Raw genomic sequence first — 23,945 nt, 5'->3', positions numbered from 1 at the left:
ACAACACTAACCTGTCCCCTCTGCTAGTTCACTTGGCAGAGAGAACAAGAGAGAAGGCCGTGGGTGCACTCCGGTCCACCCGCCTCCCATCTCACCCCTTTCTTTCCTCTCTCTGTGTTGTATTTGAAAACAAAGACTCAGTTGAGTGAGATCAGACTTGTGAGCAATTACAAGGAAGCTCTAAAGTCCAATGCCTGCTCCGGCCTCCTTTGCTTTTCTCTCACTCGGGTTGTTGGGTAGGGACGTGCCTTCCTGGGCCACAGCTTCGGGGCTGCTGGGTTGCAGGTTCCCTTTCCTCTATCGGCTGAGCCTTCAGGCAGCACAGACAGCTGCTGGGTGGGTGCAGACCTTCCCCAGCTGCCAGAAGCCCACTCTCTGGCCCTGCGCCTCCCAGAGACCTTGAGAAGCTTTGCCTGGATATTTCCCCTTCTGGGGTCCTGGTCCCCGAGGCCAGACTCCAGAGGGTCCTCCCTGTTTAAACGGGCCCCCCAAGCTGACGAGTATAAATCAGGCATTTCCTTGGACGTTGCTTCTGATTCCCTAGCAGATGTCCAGGACCCCATGTTCCTGGGGGGCCGGAGAAGAGGGAGGCTGAGTGCAAAGGCGGCTGATTCGTGTGCAGGACCAGTGATTAATGGAGCAAGAGAGTAGATACCAGCTCTGCGTCTCTCTGCTTGGTGATTCCTAAGAAATATGTGTGTCCCAAGCAGCTTAGCATCTGGCCGGGTCATATTTCAGGGATAACCGACGGGTAATGATCAGCCTCTTTGAGGACATCAGTGTTTTTAATCACTGGCTCACCAGGCTGCTCTTCTATTGCTGGTTCTGCCTGGTTTTCTCTGAGTTCGCATCCAGGCTTACTTTTGCAGAGATGACAGGCTCCTGACGTGACAGAGTCTTGCCCTTCACACTCATCTCCTGTGTGTGTGTGTGTGTGTGTGTGTGTGTGTGTGTCCTCTGTTTAGTTAGAGAATCTTTATTTCCCTCTATAGATTCCTGGTCTCCAAGACTATTCTCAGTGGTGGTGGTCTAAGGTCATAAAGAGGTCCTTTACTGTCACCCCCATGGTCCTAGGACACTGAGTGTCACCGCTAGTGATGCTGTGCTCAGGCTGACCCCTGCCAGGGAGGACCATCACAGGAAGGTCTCACAACACTCAACTCTCCACTCTGCTGACACATTTTCGTGTGACCTTCATTTAAGTAAGGGCATTTTCTCCACTGGAAAACATCACATTGGCCTCTAGACTTTGATTGATGGTGATAGAACTGCACCCAGTAACTCTGGGTATTATGAGTTCAAGTCCTGTGCCTGCTTAGAACTAGGACCTTTGACTGTTCTATGAACAGCCTGCTCCTGGAAAGCAGTGTTATACATCTATTTTATAACTGTGCTTCCTTAGCTTTTCATCACCCATCAAATATAACTCTGTTTATGTGGATCACCGAAGAGCTGACAGCTTGTGAGGCGAGTCACGAAGAGAAAAAAAATCAAATTCTTTCTATGGATGGATCACAGAAAGATTGACCTTTTGTGCAAAGCAAACATATATCGTGGAAGTTTTTTTTATCACACATGTACACAGAGAAATGGAGAGTGATCGACAGGCTATGTAGTTATTGACCTGTGAACACTTGTCTGAAGAGAATGCTCTTCTGATAAATCTAGAAAAAGAGCCAAACACCACAAATGCGAGGTCTAACCAAGTAACACCACTGACTTCCATCCGTGGGTAGGAGGGGCTCTGAAGCGGGCTGGGAGTGTAGGTGTGCTGGCAGCCTGCCCTACCTCTGATGTGTGCCTGCTTGCTCATACTTTAGTTATGCATTCTGCCAGCAACAGAGAATCAGTCCTCAGCTCAGGACATCTGCTCTATTTAAGAAACAGCTGAGGAGTTTTTCTACCACCAGGAGTAGTGACAACTGAGTCTGGGGAGGCGGTGGGGGTGTGCTGGGGTGATCCCATGGGTAGCCAAGACCTGAGTTCGTTCATATAATAGCTGGTAGTTCATCCTGAGCTCTCTTTCTCTCTCAGAAAGGGTTAAAATGCCTTCCCACCTGATAACCAAAGTATATCTCCTCCCTGACTTACCCACTAAAACCTCTCCTGACCACCCAGCTCAGGGTACCTTGAACTTGGTGGAGGACATGGAAAGTGTATAAAATGTTTCCTCTTTAAGTTCTGCAGTGGGCTCCACATCATTGGCAGGATACTTTTACCCGGAAGGAATCTGAACCTATTAAATCCCCCTGTGTTTATGTTAGCTCTTGTCCCGGGCATTATTGGTGAGGCTATCCTCGGTGCATTTGCGTTTGTGCGGTAGGGGGAGGGGTGATCTTAAAGCTGGTGAGTCTGTGCTATTGCTGCTGGTTTCTGCTAAGTTACTGTGGAAGAAGAGCACAGATTGGCTGAGTCCCTAGGTGGCCCTCAGTAGCCCAAAAAATCAATCTTCCAAATTTTCCTATAAGCATTAAGTTCTCAATCAGGTTTTAGAAAAAGATTAGTTATGCTTTTGCTTAAAGGGATAGCCCACTAAAACACACAGAAGACCAATTCAAACACAATTACATAGAAATTGAATTGAAATAGATAAACAAGTCTTTTCAATCTTAGTCTTAAAAAAGGGTTTCAAGTGTTTTAAAATCATTAATTATATTAGCATAGAACTGAATGAGCTATTGGGAATGCACAAGTTGAAAATTAAAAGACAAGAAATATCTGAAATTCGTAATGTCTTCTTTGTGATTAAATACCTGCTTTATGTTTTTAGAAGAACACAATATTTGATTTAATGCAAATGATTTCTTTGAAATGTAACTAGCATTTGATGGAATACACATTTGCAATGAGAGAAAACATGATGTGTTAGTTCAGAACAAGTGAAAGTAATTTCTATCAAGCTGTCTTGTCTTTTAATCTAACAAATCTATACAAAGTCTTTAGCACAGAAGAAGAATGGGCAGGCCTTGGGACAGCATGAAATGTCTGCTCCAGGTAATAATACCATGTAAATTATAAAATTCAGACCCAGTCTCCTAGAAACACGCTAAGTGTTTAAAAAAAAAAAAAAGGCACCAATAAATAACTGACATGTGATGAAGTTTGCTTTTCAATCAATATACCAAGGCGGGCTCATGCTACAATGCATGGCCCCCATCCTATCTAACCTAAAAATAGAGTAACATGCAAATTAACCATCACTCCGATACACCAGCCACACCCAGCAGCCCATCAAAGCAAGTATGCAAATTAACCCAACAAAGATGGCGGTTGATTTGCATATGCAGAGGGAGGGAGGAGTGCAGACTGAAGAGAGCATAGAAGAAGAGGGAGGGAAAGTGGAAAGTAAGGCAGCTACAGCTGCTGGAGGGAAAGCACTAGCAGCACATGCAGGGCAGGGTGAAGTGAGGTGCTCAGTGGCTGCTTGTGGGGCCGCAGATGCTGCAGCAGCAGGAGGCAATGGGGGCAGTGGAAGCAGCAGGTTGGGTGGGCGAGTGTGGCTCCAGACTGGCAGCAGCGGGTGCAGCCTAGGAGGCAGCAGGTCTGGTGTGTGGGGGAGGTGCACTGCGGGGGGTGGCAGTGTGCATGCACCCGTGGAGTCAGTGGCAGAGGTGGTCATGGACGTGGTGGGGCTGGCAGGAGAGGTGAGGGTGGCGGGAGGGAAGCCTGCGGGAAATCTTGCAGGAATATTCCTGCAACAAATGCCTAGTCTTTAAATAACCCAGTGAAGTGTGATCTCAGATTTGTTATGCAATGTTCCAGTGACCATTATTACACTCACCCACTGCTTATCCTGCCCTTCAGAAGTCTTCCCAATGCATGTCTTACAGTATAGTAAATGTTCAGCTTAATCTTCCGTAAGAACCCCAGTGAGTCCTTTACAAAGCTGGCTTTAGCTTCTAGAACCTGACCTCTGTGCTCCACATCCAGGCCTTGGTTTGGTGGCTTTGGTCTACTTGGCAGGCTTGACAGTGTCTGTCTCTCAAAAGTTTCCCCTTAATTCTGGCCAGATTCAGTTTCTGTCTGGTCTAAACAGTCAAACTTCTTAGTCAAGAGAAATTTCCTCTTCTCTCCTCTCCCCCTAGAAGATTGTTAGCTATTCTGTTTGACAATAGGCACATCCAATCAAACTCCAGGTGCTATGGATTTTCCCTCAGAGGCAGAGAACACTGTTCTCACATAGCAGACCCTTCCGTAACATCTGTTGGCTGACTGGCCTCAATACTTTTCAACTTATGCTTTTCTTCCCCAAAACTGCCTCCAAAGACCCAGTCAATTCCCAATCCTCTTTTATCTAATCACAAAACCAGTTGCCTAACAGGTCACTCTGCCTCCATTCCTGTCCTCCTCCACACTACTATCATCCAGGTCTCTCTACAACAGAAACTTAACTTATTCTGTTTTAAAAATTGCAGTCATATTACTCTCACTCAATGGCGAAATTCCACAGCCTCTATATGGCACTCCAAGCCCCAGGATCTGTCCCTCTTTCTCCAGCTAATGGTCTAAAACTTCCTTCCATGTACTATGTTTGAACAGCATTGGGGAGTTGCATCTAATACAACTGATAGCTTCCTGAAGATCTGTGTAATTTAAAATTTGCAATATTATTTAGTAAAATTTCCTAGGTGAAGAAATGTAAGTTGGGGAGCAGGCGGGAGCAGGTATCTTTTAACCATTATGAGGTATTTTTCTTTCCTTATCTTTCTTCCCAGCATTGCCTCTATTATTTTATATCACACCATCTTTTAAATTTACAGGAGAAAGCATAATCATGGATTCTGAAGTTCCCCATGACATTTTATTGCATTTAAATCCTCCTTCAAAATTATGGATTTTCTGGCATTATTTCTAGCCTTAGCCCTGGCAGCATTATTTAATGAGGATCTCAATTATATTATTATGGGAATCGGGATCTAATTGGAATCATAAAGCAGTAAATGCTAAAATCACAGAACAAAAGTCACCAAGAGCCTTCCCAGCAATTTGCATGCAGGTGAGGACAGTGGCCAAGGGGAGGATGGCATATCTGCATATCTGCTCCTCTGCTCAGGTGGCCACATGGCAGCCACACAGCTGTGCTCCCGGACGCCGGCCATTCACCTTCTCCCTGGGCCTCACAGAGCTGCGCTCCCCCTTCCCCCCTGTTGTGAAGCGACAGCGCACAGTTCAGTGGGATCCGAGAACAAGGGCACATCCCAAGGCCCTGCCGTTCTGTAAAAGCTAGACCATCCCATCCCACCCCTTCCTTACGCCGTGAGCAAAAGCCTCTAATAACTGACTTCCTTTTCCTTTCCTGGACTCACCTGCCAGGCCATGAACCTGCTCTTGGCTCTTTATCTTTCTTTAATGACATTTAGATAAGCCTTTGGATTACACACTCTAATTCCCCATCCAGCCCCATCCTCGAAGGCTTCTTCAACTTCCTTAGAGCTGGCACTTCTGAACCTGTAGGGCCATGGTCGGCAAACTTATTAGTCAACAGAGCCAAATACAGGACAATGATAGAAATTTCTTCGGAGAGCCAAATGTTTTAAACTTCAACTTCTTCTGAGGCCACTTCTTCAAAATAGACTCGCCCAGGCCATGGTGTTTTATGGAAGAGCCACACTCAAGGGGCCAAAGAGCCACATGTGGCTCGTGAGCTGCAGTTCACCGACCACGGCTCTAAGCTTTATAAAATCTGGGGCACTATCTCTAGACTTAAGGGAACATAATAATTATAGAGAAAAAATGATCTGATGTGCACCCCATCCATGTTCCGATTTAGAAAGTGTAGGGGAGGGTCCCAGACTTTTCATTTTAACCAACGTGGCCGGAGGTTCTGGGGCTGGTTTCTGGAGTTTGCAGATCTCACTCAGACACCCACAATGCTTTGCCAAGTCTTCACCTTGGCTCTGCTCCTTCATTTATTTTAAATGGAATTTATGGGGTGACATTGGGTAATAAAATCATGTAGGTTTTAGGTTTTCAATTCTACAATACATTATTGAAGATTATAATGTGTGTTCACCACCCCTAGTCAAGTCTCCTCCCATCACCATTCATGCCTTTTACCCTCTCCAACGTCCCCCCAAACTGCTTTCCCTCTGGCCATTTCCACACTGTTGCCTATGTCTATGAGTTTTCTGTTGTTGTTGAATCCCTTCCCTTTTCCATCCAGCCTCACAACCCCCACCCCCTGTGACAGCTGTCAGTCCATTCGCTCTATCTATGAGTCTGTTTCTATTCTGTTTGTCAGTTTATTTTGTTCATTGCATTCCACATCTGAGTGAAATCACATGGCACTTGTCTTTCTTTGGTTTAATGGACTCTCCATAAAACATCCTCCTCTGACTTACGATGTACATTATTTCTCTCTAATTTTTTCTCACATTAGATCTCAATTATGTCTGCAGTTGGAAATGTCTCTCAAAATGTGTAAGTGTGCTCCTCTGCCTGGAATTATCTCCAAATTATTGTTTGATGTCTACCCAGGGATATTTTGAAAGTGACTTGATAATATTTTTATTATATTTTCCATGCCATCCTACTGAATAAATAAACTGGTCCTAGCACAGTCTCATCTACTAGTTTTCAAAAATGAATTTGAGCCCTAGCCGGTTTGGCTTGGTGGATAGAGCGTCAGCCTGCAGACTGAAGGGTCCCATGTTCGATTCCGGTCAAGGGCACATACCCGGGTTGCAGGTTTGATTCCCAGGGGGAAGGGGGTCATGCAGGAGGCAGCCAATCAATGATTCTCTCTTATCATTGATGTTTCTATCTCTCTCTCCTGCTTTCTTCCTCTCTGAAATCAATAAAGATATATTTTAAAAAAGTGAATTTGAGATGACCTCCTGAGTGGAAAATAAGGTAACTTTCTGGTTACATGTCACACATGTGAAGTCTTCCTGCACGTAAACTGCTGGTTTGTCTGGGGCCGCTTTTCTTTCCTAACTGTGTACTCAGCCATCAGCATCCCACCTCAGCACGGCCCTCGGATCCTGACAATTTCCTGGCTGGCTGTAAACACTGTCCTCAGAGAGCACACTGCCCTGCGTGGCTGCTCCACCCTGTCTATTCGGCATCTTTCATGCTGTACAGAGGAAAGTAGCCCTTTCCTAACTTAGCTTATTGGCGGGAATGGAGCAAAGAAGAGGGGATGCGCCAGGTGCGCTGAACCGTTATCCCTGATCTCATCACCCAGCAGAGGTCTCAACCTCGCCTGCCTTTTCTCCCAGAGAAACAACTGGAATGTGGGCGTGTTTGGAGATGGTTGTCTTGGTTTCCAAATGAATTCCTCATTCCAGTGGTCTTTCTGGCCTCAGTTTTATGACATCATCCCGGATTTTTAGTGCTTTCGCATTGCAAGTGTTGTGAATAATTCTAATTGTGTGGGAAGCACCATCTTAAAGTCCTTTCTCTCTAAATGGTAGCGCCTATTTTTTAATTATCTCATCACGGCTTGTCCTAACTCAAAGCACAGCTGGAGAGGACGGAGAGACTCACACCACAGGGAGCTGCCCAGGCCCGCTCTCTCTCTGGTTCAGTGTTGGCAGACCCAGGCTCCTTAGGTCTGAAAACCATCTGATTTCAATCGGTGACATTTAAGCCACCATGCGTGTTGCCACAAGTGGCACCCACATCTCAAAATGAATCCACACAGTCCCAAAAATGCATTTCACTGACTTAGGTCAAATGCATATTTGACCCCCATTTACTTGACCATCAACATTGCCCGAATGCCTGAATAAGGGGGCTACCAGGATTTTCTTAAATATAAAACTCAGTCTAAGTATAATATTATGTTTTATGTTTCAAAATAAAAATAAAAAGCTATAGAGCTTCATATTAAAGCTGACAAATATTACATGATCCTAATCTAAGTCCAAAGGAGCTGAGTTTAAGCAGTGGCCAAGCCAAGTGGGGGTCTAGAGCATGATGCTTTCCACGTATATGTGAATGGGTTATGCATGTTCTGACTCTGTCACTTCAGGCTTCCCAGTCAATTCCAGCCCTTCGTTTCCTCTTCTGTTGAAGAAGAGATTAACCTACTGACCAGTGGTTCTCACAGGTGGCCATGGTGAAATCAGCTAAATGCCCCTCAGACCACTCCAGCCCATTTGTTATGTGTTCAACTGTGTGCCTCCCTTAAGAAATACCCAAGTTCTGCCGAAACCAGTTTGGCTCAGTGGATAGAGCACTGGTCTGTGGACTGAAAAGTCCCAGGTTCGATTCCGGTCAAGGGCATGTATTGTACATTGGTTGAGGGCATATCCCCGATGGGGGGTGTGCAGGAAGCAGCTGGTCGATGTTTCTCTCTCATCAATGTTTCTAACTCTCTGTCCCTCTCCCTTCCTCTCTGTGAAAAATCAATAAAAATATATTTTTTAAAAAAAGAAATACCCAACTCCTAACCCCTAGGACCTGCCAATGGAAGTAGGACCATGGCAGGCGTAGTTGGGCCTTTCTGAATCAGATGGAGCCTAATCTTATACAGCTGGTGTCTTTGTGGGAAGCAGAGAGCCAAGAGGCTGCACCTGGAGAGAAGAAGCCACGTGACCTTGGAGGCAGAGAAGCTCCCGCATCCACAGTCAGCTGGCCTACAACCCCAGAAGCCAGCAAGAGCCACCGAAGGGCCCCCTACAGGTGTCAGAGGGAACGTGGCACTGCCGACCCCTGGATTTCAGACTTCTGGGCTCCACAACTGTGAGACCATCTACCTTTGTTGTTTTAAACCACTCGGTTTGTGATACTTTTTTTATGGCAGCCCGAGGAAACAAATATAGCGACTAAGAATCCTTAGGAGGCAGAGGAATGAGTATTTTGAAAGCCCTACTCATTCTTATAGTTATTCTGATATGACCAAGGTTTGGAACCACTGGATAGGTAATCTCTGAGTTTCAGTCTAGACCTCAAATTCTTTGATTTGTGTTGAACACAGTGCTTAAAAAAACAGGATTAAAAAAGGATAAGGATACACACACATACACACATATTCAATGATGAAATAAGGTTGAGAACCACTAGCATTTCATGATAATGTCAAAAGTTTCACCCCTACTTATGGTAATGGAGTCCTAAATGATGCTATTCTCTAGTTGCTATGCTGGACGTAGAAGGCACTTGAAGGTCAATCCAATTTCATCTTGACAAACTCATCTATTTGAACTTATTTGCTCTTGGAGATATGATGCTTGCTCAGTTCTCAGCCAGGGAGTGTGGGGTACTGTTTGTGATAGATTTGCCTTATAATGGGTAATATATCTTCTATGAATGAACATCCAGTTCTTTCACAATTGTCTGCGATGATTGATATTAAACTATCATTTCTTGATCTGTGGCATTGAGTACAAACTAATCTCTCAAACTGCCAACTCCCAACGCTTCTCCCTCCTGCCGGGTCTGTCCTTGAGACACAATAATGCCCAGCGCACAGCTCTGCGGCAGCATCAGGGGTTCCTGCTGTGCCTGGAGCTGACAGAGTGCGCTGAGTGATGGCTGCAGACTCCCAACGCACGCCAGAGGGGCCTCCGTCTCGAGCTGCACCAGACAGCAATGACCCCTAACTCCACAATGCATCTTGTCCGCCATTCATGTCAGCTGTTCTTCTACAGTTTCTCTTTCCTTCCTGTCTTCACCATGGACTACCAATGAGAACTCTGTAGGAAATGAGATTCTTTTAGAAAAACGAAATTCAGAAGGAGCAAAGAAATGCACATCAGTATTGTTCTCTCCTATTGTACATTATTGAGCAGAACAAGACTGGAAATAGTCCTCAGAAATAATCAGGCAATTGGGAAAGGGCGGGAAACTGTCTTTCACTGCCCTGTCTATTGAAGGGGGTTCCACAGCCTTGATGGGTGCCCATGGCTTCTGTCATTTGTATGTATATTCATATATATATTTCCTATATAATAAAAGGGTAATATGCAAATTAACCATCACTCCATCACAAAGATGGTGGTGCCCATAGCCACAAGTTGGTGGTGTCCAGTCCTCTCAGCCCCTCCGAGTTCCTCCAGTCTTAGGGAGGTTGCTGCTGAGAGCAGGAAGGGGGAGCAGCCTGGAAGAATGCTTGCTTCATCGCCTCAGCGACAAGGCAAGATCAGTGAGGGCTCAGTGAGTGGACTGGGCAATGGGAGAATAGAACCCTGTTCCTCTTCCCTTTCCCAGACAGGCAAACTGGAAATCAGGAAGGAGATGTGTCCCTTTGTGTAACTAGAGGTAAATGGGTTAGTTAAAAAGAACAAATAAATCATAGAAAGCTTAGATATGTTGTGAATTGTTCATTTTTTTAAAGCACCAATAATTTCCCTGAAAGAATTTTATCCAAACTTTTTAAAATATATTTTACTGATTTTTTAGAGAGAGGAAGAGAGAGGGATAGAGTTAGAAACATTGATGAGAGAGAATCATCGATCAGCTGCCTCCTGCACACACCCTACTGGGGATGTGTCCGCAACCAAGGTACATGCCCTTGACCGGAATCGAACCCGGGACCTTTCAGTCCGCAGGCCGACGCTCTATCCACTGAGCCAAACCAGTTTCGGCTATCCAAACTTTTGATATCAGGTTTCATACATTTAATGAAATGGCTAATCACCCAGTTTATAGAAAAAGTCTGAAAGCTAGGACTTATATTTAGTAGTTGGGCTGGCAGACTATCTTGAAACCAAATTATTCAGGATTGCATTTATACTTGAGCTTTGAGAGAACTCAATACATGACTGAGTTTAAGCAGTGGCTTTGTAGTATGCTGATATTTATGCTTTAAAAAAAATTAATGGACACAATTTATAGCAACTCTTAGTCAAAAATATACGTGTTCACATCCACCAAATCTTTTTATAATCAGAGGGTCAGTTACTGCAATCAACAATATGGTTCCATATCAATGTGAAAGTCACCAACATGGTGCCTTAAATATTAAAAATTCTTACTGAATGGTGAGCATTCCCAAGATCTGGGAATTAGCGCTATTACACATTTTAAGCATGCAAAAATCAGATGGATGTAGCATTCATTTGACTAAGTACTTGCAAATGATATGTAGAATAATTACTTAATCATGGAATATCTGCTTACAAAAGCAGAAGCTATTAAAAGCAGCATTAAGATGAATAATTATGATTTTTACTAGTGATTTATGGGAGTATAATTTTTAACAGTAAAATGTCAAATCCCTCCTGGTCAGCTCAATGACTTTTTTGTTGTCGTTAATCCTCACCTGAGGATATTTTTTCCCATTGAGCTTTTTAGAGGGAGTGGAAGGAAGAGGAGAGAGAGAGAGAGAGAGAGAGAGAGAGAGAGAGAGAGAGAGAGATGTGACCTTGCCACCTGAAAGCACGAAAACATATACCTTTGATTTGGAATTGAACCTGTGACCCTTCAGTGCATGGGCCAACATTCTAAAGTTTCTAAACATTGGACCACACGGGCCAGGGCCAGCTCAATTAATTTTTTCCACAGAATCACCACCTATTTAAAAACAACACGTCCACCATCCCAAAAATGACTTTTGTTTTAAAATAATGCTGAACTCTGACGTGGGAAGGGGTGGGATGACTTGTCTAAAATTGTAAAAACCATTGGGAAAGCTTAATTCCGTTTACACCTATTTGATTCACACACATTTTCAGGTACAGTTCTATTATTTATATATATATATATATATATATATATATATATATATATATATATATATATATATATATATATAATGATGGTCTCCCGCATATCTCAAAGTGACTTTACTATTTTTACTATAATCCCTTAAGATAATTTGAAAAGACACTTGTCTGGGTATACACAAGTACTATCTGCTGAAGGAACAGTCCCCCGTTGTTTCTCAGAATGCCTGTATTTCTCCATCAGTCCGGCTTTGCTCAGCACTGAATTCTCCGATGGGGAGATAATTGCAGTTGAGAGTATCTAGTGACACCTAGTGCTCATCCGCTATACTGCCTGCACGCCAGAGAACCATCTGTGTCCTCACAGTTAGCTGCTGTTCTCCAAGCTCCTGTTTGGTGCAGAAAGTAGCCCTGATACCGTAGACCCTCTTCATCCTGTTCAAGACGAAGTGGACAACCTCCCCACCTGACCTGTCACATAACTAAGGCAGACAGGTGTGACACTGACATTGTGCGTGCAGAGTGAGAGCAGAGAAGGAGGGGTCACAGAAGGAGACGTGTGCTCGAATTGCATCGTCATTGGTCATAGGAAGACATGCATGCCAGAAGGTTGTGGCCCATTGGCTTAGCCCACTCCTTAGGAGCCAGTGGGTGACATGGGGACAGAGCTGGGGCCCCTGAGCCCGATGGTTTTAAAGACATAGATAAGACCCTTGTTATTAATAAGTTGGTTCTGAGAAGACTTTGCCCGACTTCCGGTCAGATCCTGAAATGCAAGGAGCCAGGAGGCGAAAGTAAGGCCTGGCTACGGGGCTGACATCAGGACCTCCCCCCCTGCTCCAGCCTCGGAAGAGGATCGCAGCTCAGCCCCGTCACACAGCCCGCTCTGTGGAACAGGGGGCACCTGCCTCGCAGGAGCTGCTGCGGGCAAAGTGGAGGGAGAGGAGGAGGGGTCAGGGCTGAGGGGAAGGCTGCAATGAGACCTGGTAGACTATTCCGGGCTCCCACAATCCACACGTTGAGGCCCCAGCCCCCAGTTCGATGGTACTTAGAGGTGGAGCTTTGGGGTGTAATCAGATTTGCATGAGGTTCTCAGGTGGGACGCTCGGGGTCTCATTGGTGTTCTTACAGGAGGAGGAAGAGAGAGGGAGAAAGCTTTGCCAGGCAGCACCAAGAAGGGCCGTGTGGGGACCAGCGAACACTGGGCTCCCTCCAAGCCGAGTGGCAGATCCTCACCAGGCCTGACTGCCAGTATCTTAATCTTGGACTTCCAAGCACTCAAGTCCGTGAGAGATAAATGCCTGTTACTTAAGCCATGAATCTACGGTATTTGATACAGCTGCCCATGCAGACTAAGAGACAGTGATGGCAGGAGATTTGGAATCCAAGGATCATGGGAAAGCCACTGGAAAGTTCTAGCCAGAGCATATGTTAATTTCTCTCAGATCACTGTGCTTATCTGTAAATCATAGACAAACGAGGTAAATTTGGGGAGCAAGATGGCCTCATGGAATTTATAATCTACTGGGGAAGGTCGGACACATACATAACAAAAGCTAAAATCATAAAGAATACAGTCTAATATGAACCTACACGATGGTGCAACCTAGATACTAATAACATTTCTCCCAGTGGGTACATGTATTGCATGTGCAAAATGCCTTTAAAAAGTGAACTATGCTAAGTTAGTGAACTTGGAGAGCCTGGATTGTGCAATTCTACTGTCTTTGGGGACTTTACACTATCACACTCCTGCTAGTCTCATACATTACGTTATGTGAGGTGCCACCTGATAAGATTTGAAATTCAAACGATAAGCCCACGGTGTCTCTGGGTGCCACATATGGGGTGTTTGACGGGCAGGCCAGTAATTGCTTATTTCCCTGAAACCCTCCACGGCTGGAGGCACACTGAGAAATTCCTCTAGAAACTTTGTTGAAAAGCTAACAAACCCCATGCGACATCAAAACTGTTTTTCTCTATGTTTTTTTTTGCATGGCTCAATTGTAGCTTTGCTTGAGAATATGTCTAGTTTTGTTTTTACACTTTCTCTTGTTTTCAGGTGGTATTTCCCTTTGAAATGGTTGAAGCAAAACTGCACCTTCCACTCATTGCCCAGTTTGCATTTGGTATTCCAACAATTGCTACTGCTTTCTCAGCGCACACGCAGTTAGAGGTGTGCAAGTTCCAACAACACCTGGCCATCCTCTCATTTACTGGCTCATTCCTGATCCTGCTCTCTAATTAAAGGGGATTTCCTGGCCTCACCTCTCCACCTATGAGAATGCTAAGATCAAACAACCTCCAGGAAGTCAGTGCTGTGCCTCCCAGCCACCGTGCCCCTTCTGTGGCTCTCTCCTGTGCCCCTGTGCTTGCCTGCCTCCCGCACCTCTGGTTGGTCCTCAGCAATCCCTCAGAGCAGCTGGGAACACAGGCTCTGCCTCCAGCCTGCAGGGCTCAGGGCCCAGCTTTGCAACTTGCTTGCTCGGCAAACTCCAGGAAATGATGGCCTTATTAATAAAATGGGAGTACTAAGCGCAAACTCATGAAACAAATGCCAGGGTGATTAAATTAACTAATAGCCTTAATAGCTTAAAGTCAAAATTAGGATTCGATCCTGCCTGGCACCTGGCATTCAGCACATGGTCACTGCTGTTACTGCTTCATTATACTGTAACATCTCTGGTGGTGATATTTACCTCCTACGGTGTTTTCTACCCATTATCACACCCTGCATCACTCCCCCTACCGGGCACTGTCACCTTGTTCTTATTAGCTTTGTCCCCTGTATTATGCTTCCCGATCCGATACCTGGAACTGGAGCTAAAATTGCATTCAAGGGACCAGCCTTTCTGTCTTTCCCGAGGCTTTCATTTGCCCTGGATTCCAACCACGTTCTCCCCTCGTTGTTTTTCTCAGAACTTTCCCATGGACAACTGATGCTTTCTCATTACCCACAATGCCTTGCACCTCTCTATGATCCCCTGGAATTATTCAACCAGATTTAAAAAACATTAAAAAGGACAACTGTAGGTTTTCCCTCTTTGTATTTCTCACAGAGCTAAGTTTATATTAAGTGCTCCAAGTTGTTTAGGAAACAAAGTACCCTGTTTCCCTGAAAATAAGACAGTGTCTTATATTAATTTTTTCTCCCAAAGTTGCACTAGGTCTTATCTTTCTATGGGCTAGGTCTTATTTTCAGAGGATGTCTTATTTTCGGGGAAACACGGTAATGACAGCAATAGAGATGTTCAAGGCTTTTGATTATTTTTCCGTTTTCAAGGAAAGACCGTTATGTTGATGGAAGTTGACAGGCACCAGTGGCAGCCACTTTTTAAGGGGGTTCAAAGACATAACCAGGACATTTCATTTAGTTTGACAACTCTGCCCTCCTCCCAGCAATAACACTTAGGAAACTTGATTTCATTAGTGGCAAAAGGTGTATTTGCTTATGGCTTCTGGAGGACAGGAATGTGATATTTATCCTCGGGCAATTGGAAAATTGACTTGACCCATTTGAGAGCCAAACTATGGACTCATAAAAACTCTTCTCAAAGAGAACAAAAGAATGAGCACAGCAACTGGTCAATAGTTCCCTTAGATGAAAAGGGGGCTCAAGAACAAGGGAATGTAGGAGACTGCTGAAGAACACCCTTCAGGGCATTCGATCACAAAGCATCGAAGAAGGTTAGAAGGTGCACAAACATTCAGCAGTGTTTCTTTAACTTGGGGACCCCTGTTTCAGGGATGGGCCTTAACACCCCTTCCTATCAGGTAAAGTCAACATAACGATCATACTCAAAATGTCCATGTCCACTGAAAATTTACTTAATTCAGTCCTGAGTCAACCTCTGGGATCTGTTTAGAGCAACACAGGGTTCTACAAAGGACATGCTGTAAGCCTTCTCCTGGGGCCAAAGTGATTCATAGACAGAAAGCAAATCTTAGGGAGGCGCCGATGGAGAAGGCTTATGGATGAAAAAGGATGGGGGGGATGTTTTCCATAGTGCCGCCAAGCACTCTGGGAGAGGATCTTTCCCATTAGTCATTATCTGGACTTAGCTCTGAACACCCAGGAAATTTCAATACTAACAGGTCCTACTTTTCTCCAGCTCCATCCCCGTGTCCCCCCTGGGGAGATGGGTGACCTTAGTCTTCCAGCAGGGTTGTTACCCAAAGAGATCTCAGGTAATCAATGTGCACTTGAAAAAAATAAGTGAGCCAAGTAGTCTCCTCAGACACTCACCCAATTATTTTTCTGGGAGATCAGAAGAGTTGAGATACAGTAAGAACAGAAAAATAAATACGTTAAATTTTCAAATCTATGTAGAGACTAAAGAAATGCACCATCATTAAAAGGAAAGGTACCTCCCTGAGGCTTACTTGTTAACAGAAACAAAGGGAAATAGACAATTAAAGAGAGCTATTTGGGAACACACACATTCTGTACTGGAGGTATAGGTGCCTACTCCAAAGCGCTTAAGCGACAATAGCTGAAATAGCTACTTTAGAAATTCATGCAAATGTAATGATAATTGTCAAGCTTTAGAAATATGATAGAGAAAAAAACTCCTCCTTTCTTTTAAAAGAAATAATTTAGGTATAAATCCAGTAAAGCTATACTTAATTGGAAACTGATTTTGGAAGCTTTCTTCTCTTAAAGTTAATAAGACTGTAATCGCTAACCCATAAAACAGAATGTTAGATTAAGGATAATAGGATTATTAAGCATGAAGTCCGATAGTAAAAAAATTTCTAAATATAGAGTCCTTACAAAATGACTTCAGTCTTTGCCTGCCACCTTTCACCCACCATTATCATTCACTCATTTTCTCCATAATGTTTGTTTTCATCTGTTCTAGAGAAATGAGGCAGAGACTCCTCGTTTCTGCCCTAATTTTTTAATAGACCCTTTTTTTTTTTTTCTTTTTTTTTTAACCATAGTGTTAGGGGCACAGCAAACTGGAACTGAAAATAATGAGGGTTCCCATATCCCCCGCCCCTCCTCCACACACACAACGCTTTCACCACAGACATTCCCCACTCAGGGCGGCACAGGCTCCAGCTGGTGAGCCTCCCCTGGCACATCACTGTCACTCACCTTAACCTCTACCGTCCCCTGCCTTTCCCCCCGAGTCATACACTGTTTGGTGATAAATTAGCCACTGATTGGAAAGACCGTCCCTTTCAGCCTTTTTTGCAACGAGGTGTGGCCATGGGGCCCAAGCTGGCCAACGACATAAAAGAGAATGTGACTCGCAGTGGCTCCCGGGAGCCTTCCCTCGGAGCCAGGCCCGTGGGCCTGCAGCTCTTTACGCTCAGCCCACCTCCCTTCTCATGTGTGGAGTGCAGAATCCACCGTGGATGCCAAGGTCAAAGCCGTGGAAAAAAGACAGAAAAAGGATCTGAGGACTCTGTGGAGCCGAGCGACACTGCCAGCCCTGAACTATTTAGACAAAAGAAAAGTGAGTTTTAGTTTATGGTATTCAGATGCGCACAGCAACACCAGTTACAAACGAACACAACAAAACAGAGTGCGAGGCTCTGCAGGTGAATATTTATCATCAGCCCTTGCTTTTGGAACGCCTCCTGTCTATGAAGGGAAATGGCAAACAGAATGGATAAAAGGGCTAGAAAGGTCACGCAGGCTGAGTGTTATAGAGCACACAAGAGGAAATGGGTAATTTCTTGGAATGAAAAGGGAACTGTGTAGACAAGATAATGTGAAATTTGGGTCAATAGTGGATATTAGAAAGGAAAAGAACCTAATATTTTTGGAGCAGAATGAACTAAGATAAGCCCTAAGCAGGCCATTTGAGAAAACCAAAAGGGACCCAGTTTGGCTGGAGAGATGAGAAAAGAAGAGAAGTAGGTCTGGCTGTTTACAGGAATCCATGTCAGGCAGAGGCTAGGATTCATGTAAACCTGCATTGGGAAGACTGATTTGGCTGGAACGTCAGAGGATGTCGGGACAGGAGGCAGGGAAAATCGGGGAAAGATGGTGGTCCTGTTCCTGCAATCAGGGCGATGGCATCTGAAGGGAAAGAGGACAATGGATGGGCAGATGTTGAAAAGGGACCATCTTTCAGACTTGGCAAGTGATTATGAAATGTGAAGAGGTGGAGAAGTAAATTTCAAAGGCTCAGATTTTAAGCCAGAGGGTGGCTGGAGGTAGAGTCCAGGTACTGAGGAAAGACAGTTAGAAACTGAGAGCTGTTTGATGGAGTGGCTATGAGGAGAGCTGTCGGAGGCATTGTGTGTTGCGGGTGCTGGAAGGCTGTCCATCAAACCGCTGGGTATAAGGACCTGCAAACAGGAGAGAGTTCCAGCGGGAAGGGACTGAGTCCCTACCCAGTCCAAAAGAGATGAAAGTTGAAGTATATCAAATGGGTGACATAAAATGAGAGCGAGGGGGAAAGGAAGAGATAACAGACAAAAGTGTGGGGCGCTCCTCATTCACAGGAAGAGAGAGAGAAAGGGAGCTAGTAGGGGACCCCTCAACTTAAGAAACCTTTGAATCGGGATGTCGGCGGCTTATGTAAAAAACGATGAATGTGAAGAAAAGCCACTCAACGTGATGAGAAGCTCATCAGTAAGTGGAGAGAGCATTTTCATCGCGGTGGGAACAAAAGCAGTATTTCTGGGGCCCGACAGAGTGAGACAGGAGTAGGAGGCGGTGTTATCACTTAGGGGTAACGGATGGCAGCATGTGAGGAGATAGTATGGACAGACGGGGATGGAACTGTGATGGATGAAAGCAAGAAAGAACATATACACAGAAAGATGAGCCTTGGCTCAAATTGTTACCTATCTTTTGACCTTTGAGTTTCAGACACCTTTTCGCAGCATCATTAGGGGATGTTGCATGGGAACGTGTAGCTTCCAAATAATCCTCTCAGTGACGACCTCAGGCTGGAGGTCAGCACGCAGGAGGAGGGAATGCCCAGGGCTAGGGAGTTTCTTTGGGAGTGATGGGTTCTAAAATTAGATAGTGAAGAAGGTTACAAACTTGGAGAATATACTAAAAACCAGTGGATTGCACACTTTCAAAGGGCAAGTGTCATCATCTGTGAATTATGTCCCATAAAGCTGTTTTTAAAAAATATATGTTGGCCTTCCAATGACTTCAACTAAATTACCTGGCATGTACATTGCCCTTTGCAATTCCAGCACAGCTGCCGCTACTCCTGTTAGACGTGCCTTCAGGCGACATCACAGGACTTTTCTGAACTTCTGCTGGACTCCCGGAGCCTCGATCCCACTTCCGGGAACTGACTGCTCTTCTCTCCCACCCCCATGTACACTCGTTTTCCTTTTACGGGCTTTCTGAATATCCATTTAACAATTCCAGCAAAAGGTGACAAACATTAATTTGATATTTTTAATCCAAAGGATCCCTGTTATGAAAAACACAGTGACAAAAAGTTGATGATGATGGTTCCCACCTGGGGGTGATTGAGCAGGTCTTCACACCTTGGGGACCCTCCTCTGTTCTATCTCATCTTTGGTGAACTAGTCAGCATGCGGACCTGAAGCTGAGAGAGAGCGAGGCGAGAGAGAGAGAGAGAGAGAGAGAGAGAGAGAGAGTTTAGAACCAATAAGCCGCCACTGGAGAGGTAAAGAGGGTGTTTGTTTGCTGACGTCAGCTTTCTAACTTCTGTAGAATGAGAAAGCTACACCTTAAAGAGGCTCATGAGGAGGAGGCAATAAGATTACCCATCCAGGTGACAGCACATAAGGAGGGATGGAGAATGTGTCCATTGTCTACATTCACTGCAACATCCTGGGGTGAGATTAGGTTAGTTAAGATAGAAGTTAGCAAAACACTGAGTCTGTTCAGGCCACCAGGAGCCTCGAAGGTCAGGCTGAACATGGCTAAGATGGTTCTGGAACATCTTTTTGACCTGAGAACTACAATCAGCTCCAGAAAGAAAGAGCAGCATGAATGTGCCATGCCAGTGGCTCAGGGTGTATGTGTGTGTGTATGTGTGTAGTGTGCATGCACGCATGTACACATGGGGCAGCTAGGTGTTTGAAATGGTCCCAGAGTGAATTCTTCAGGATTCCCTCCTAAGTCGTCTCCTTAATCTCCTCTCTCTCCTGAACCGTCACATTCACTCCGCAGGGCTCCGGTGATGACCTAAGTACCTGCACCCCAGATCCCTCTCTCCAGTCCTGACCGCTCATCCGAAAGGGGAGGTATAGATGCCCACTCAGCTCTTCCGCTTAGATTTCTCCAAGACCCACAGACTCCACACGTCCAACTGGAACAGCTGCTCTCCTGCATCCTCTGTGCTTTTCCTACTCTGGTTCCACTTTCCCTTCTCAGCACACGGCTGCATACTAGGAATTGTCGTTAACTCCTTCTTCTCCTGGATGTCCCACCCTAAAATTCTATCGGTCTACTTTCCAAATCTCCCTCTTTCAGTCTCCCTTCAGCCGTTCATGGGTTCCAGCCACCATAGTCTCTCACCATGAATAATCAAAGTCTCTTAGACTGTTTACTTGTGCCCATGACCACCTTCTTCCAGGTCATTCTCCATGAAGCAGCCTGGGCATTCATTTTGGAAAACAAGATCGTGCCCCTCTTCCTTGCTAAATACCTTCCAGTGGTTCCCATCTCTCTTACGGTGAAAAGATGCGTCCATAAACCTGAGCATGTCCTTGGAGGAACCACATGGCCAGGCTGCCTCCCACCTTTCCTGCCTTAGCTCATGCTTCTCACCACGTTCCCGCATTATTGGTCTTTAAAGAGTAAAAGCTCCTCTGATGGGCCATTCTCCTTTTGGCCCCAGGACCGGCTTATATGCTGTCTCATAACTTCTCTCCCTCCTATGTACTCCGCCTTCACTTACCCAGGGCCTCCTTTATGAGCAACACAAATCTCATGTCCTCGGGGATGTATTTCTGGGCTCTCCAGTACCAGTTCCTCTCAGATGCTGCCCAGAACATCTCTCCATGTAAAACCCAATAAAACTGTTTGATGACTCTCTTTCCCACAGGCTGCAATCTGTCTTTGCTCGCGCTGTGCATCTAGCAACCCACACATTTTGCGGGAAGGAGAAGTGAGTGAACAAATACATGTTTTTAGGGAAACTACTGCAGGCTCAGATTTCAAGTCCATCTCTTCTTCTGGCAAAATAACGACTGTTATCAAATAATAGCTCAGCTCAATTTTTCTTATCAAAGTAGAAGAAAGCATGGATTCAAGAAGAGTAACACAGTAGACATGTGTGTGTGGGGGGGGGGGGGTGTGTGTGATAGCAGAAGGTAAATGACAGAAATGTAAGATACTATGCTGGAAGATGCCCTGTGCATGGGGGCCTGAGAGATGCCAGTGGGTGGGGCCTGAGAGATGCCAGAGGGTGGGGGCTTGCAGGACTAGGTGAGGCAGAGAGAGCACTAAAAGAAGAAAGAAGAAACACAGCAGTGAACTTGATGACATCTTGGCAATATCTCAGGCTTTAGAGTCGGAAAGACCTGGAGCTGATTCCAGTTCCGCATCACAAGCCGAGCCTGTTTTCTTGCCTGTGATTTGAGGGCACTAACACCTGCTGCACATTAGGGGGAGGGGTTCTTTTCAAAGAGTTCCAGTTGTGAGCTCCTCCTTCTTCCCCAGCTCCGGGGGACATGCCTCCCACCTGTGTTTATTGTACATGCAGTTTGTCAGGCAGTAAAATCAGTGGCATATAAATCTGATGTAAGTTGTGTAAGTCAGGGTCTCATGAGAATACTTAAACTGTTCCATGTAATTCAAGAGAGTGCTTTACCAGGTAAGACTATGAATAACAGTAATTTCACTCTTCATGCTTAAAAAAAAAAAAAAGCATTTTCAAAGGATAATAATGGTGCAATGGAAAGAAAACAAGCTTGGAAGGAGACAGTGTTTGTGTGTAAACAATTTGAACATTAAAAAGATATAAATGGAGAAAGCAAGCTCCTCTTATTCTTCCTCCCCCTCCTCCCTTGGGATACATAACCAGTTATCGATCTGGTGAGAATTTTCTAGAAAGTGTTACTGTATAGGATGTGTGTGTGTGTGTGTGTGTGTGTGTGTGTGTGTACAGAGAGTGAGAGAGAGAGAGAGAGAGAGAGAGAGAGAGAGAGAGAGAGAGATGGAGATCCATCTTATAAAAGCAACAACAAAATGATAATGGCACTTTTCCACTTCAAAATATATCTTTTTCCATATTTCCATGTATAATTTTGTCTTAATATTATTAATGAGTGCATAGTATTCTACTGTACATTCAGATCATAATTCACTTAACAAATTCCATATTGAGAGTCGTTGAGAGTTACCTGTGACAGGAAAGAGGACTCAGCAGTGAAAGTCGATGATGTACAATAGAAACTCTATCGGATAAATAACATGGAAATGCGCGTCACGAGGCCCGCTCAGCCAGCGGATGAGAGGGGAGCTTCTCCAGCATGCCCAGACCTCAGTCCCTCTAAGCAGTGGCGTGTGTGAGGCCCCGGCTTAGAGACTGTTCTGGGCTCATACAGAGGCAAATCCTTTTGGTTTTATTTATTTTGCATTATTTTTATTTTTTATTGATTAAGGTATTACATATGTGTACTTATTCTCAATGAAAGGACTTATATGCATGCATATACGCCTAATCAATGGACACAGACAACAGGGGTTGTGAGTATGAATGGGGGTAGGAGGATAATCCTTTCCCTTTTAGAGGCCAGAGCAGGAGCCTGAATCAGATGAGTCTAACAGCAAGTCCATCCCTCCTGAGACCCCCCAGACACGGCAGATTTTTCACAATAGGGTAGGCAGAAGGTCAGCTCTGTGGCCCTGCCCTGGCATATGTGGAAGAGGGGTGACAATAGGGGGAGAGGCCATTGAAAAGAGGGGCCTCTGCCGGCAGGCACTATCCTGGCTCTGAGGACATCTCTGGAGCCCCGGACACAGCCCCATTGTGGTCCAGGCACTGTTCCAGAAGGGCGCCCCTGGGAGACATTCTGGACAGCTAGAGGTTTCAAACATTCAAAATGGTACCGGAAGTAGATTTTTTTTAAAAAAATATGTTCTATTGATTTTTTTTTTTACAGAGAAGAAGGGAGAGGGATAGAGAGTTAGAAACATCGATGAGAGACATTGACCAGCTGCCTCCTACACCCCTCCCCCCCCAACTGGGGATGTGCCTGCAACCAAGGTACATGCCCTTTACCGGAATCAAACCTGGAACCCTTCAGTCCGCAGGCCAATGCTCCATCCACTGAGCCAAACCGGTTTCGGCTGATTGTTGCATCTTTTAAAACATTCTCCCATGCTCTTCCCCTAAGGCAGTCCTTCTAGGACAGTGGTCAGCAAACTCATTAGTCAGCCGAGCCAAATATCAACAGTATAACAATAGAAATTTCTTTTGAGAGCCAAATTTTTTAAACTTAAACTCTATAGGTAGGTACACTGTTATTAACTTAATTAGGGTACTCCTAAGCTGGCCTTTGCTAAAAACTCAAGTGGCCAAAGAGCCGCATATGGCTCGCAAGCTGCAGTTTGCCAACCACGGTTCTAAGATATGAAATTCATGGGATGAAGTGGGGCCATGGTCATCATAAGAATCAGAAAATATACAAGAACTGGAAGCACAATGGCTCATCCACAAAAAACATATTTTTCTGCCCCGTGTCATTGTCAAATTATAATAGATTTTCGTAATTAAATGTAGAGAAAACAGTGGGTTGTGGGTCCTGCCCGTTCAGCTTTGAGCTTCTCATTGGCGCTGCCCCAAAGGCAGCCTGTACTGACAGGGTCGCTTCAAACCGATCAGCGTCTTCATGTGATCGTGTGGCAGAGAGAGCTGGCTGGAGCCGGTGCTGTCCCAGGGTTCCTTACAATGAAGCAGTGAGAGGAGCGCGTGGCGCAGCCTGGATGACAGGAGGCAGGAGGGCTGCCTGTGACGTGCTTTCTCCAGGAGCAATCACAATGCCCAGTGGGTTCTCTTGCTTTTGACAGCTCTTGACGGCCTAGCTCTCCCGCTGAGTTCCCATCTCTGGCTCAATGATAACTATGAACTCAGGCAGCCATGAGGCAGGTGTCTCTGACCGAGGAGAGCTATTGTGGTCTGCGTGTTTTATCATTAAAACCTTTCCTGAGAGCTTATCTTGCAGCATTTCCCAGATCATGCTTCATAGAACCCCAGTATCCAGGGAGATGGAAAAGGTGTAGCACAGATGAGAGAAATCAGTAGTCAAACTGCTCAGTGGTACTGTGCAAACTTTCCCTCTTATCATAAAGATGCAGAATTCAATTAGCATCAAAAAAGCACAGGGAAGACCTACGTGAAAGAAATCTGTCTAACTTTGATAAACTCAGTT

The sequence above is a fragment of the Pipistrellus kuhlii genome, unplaced genomic scaffold (assembly GCF_014108245.1).
Source record: "Pipistrellus kuhlii isolate mPipKuh1 unplaced genomic scaffold, mPipKuh1.p scaffold_m20_p_6, whole genome shotgun sequence".
Taxonomy (NCBI): Eukaryota; Metazoa; Chordata; class Mammalia; order Chiroptera; family Vespertilionidae; genus Pipistrellus; species Pipistrellus kuhlii.
This window is presented reverse-complemented; position numbering follows the sequence as displayed.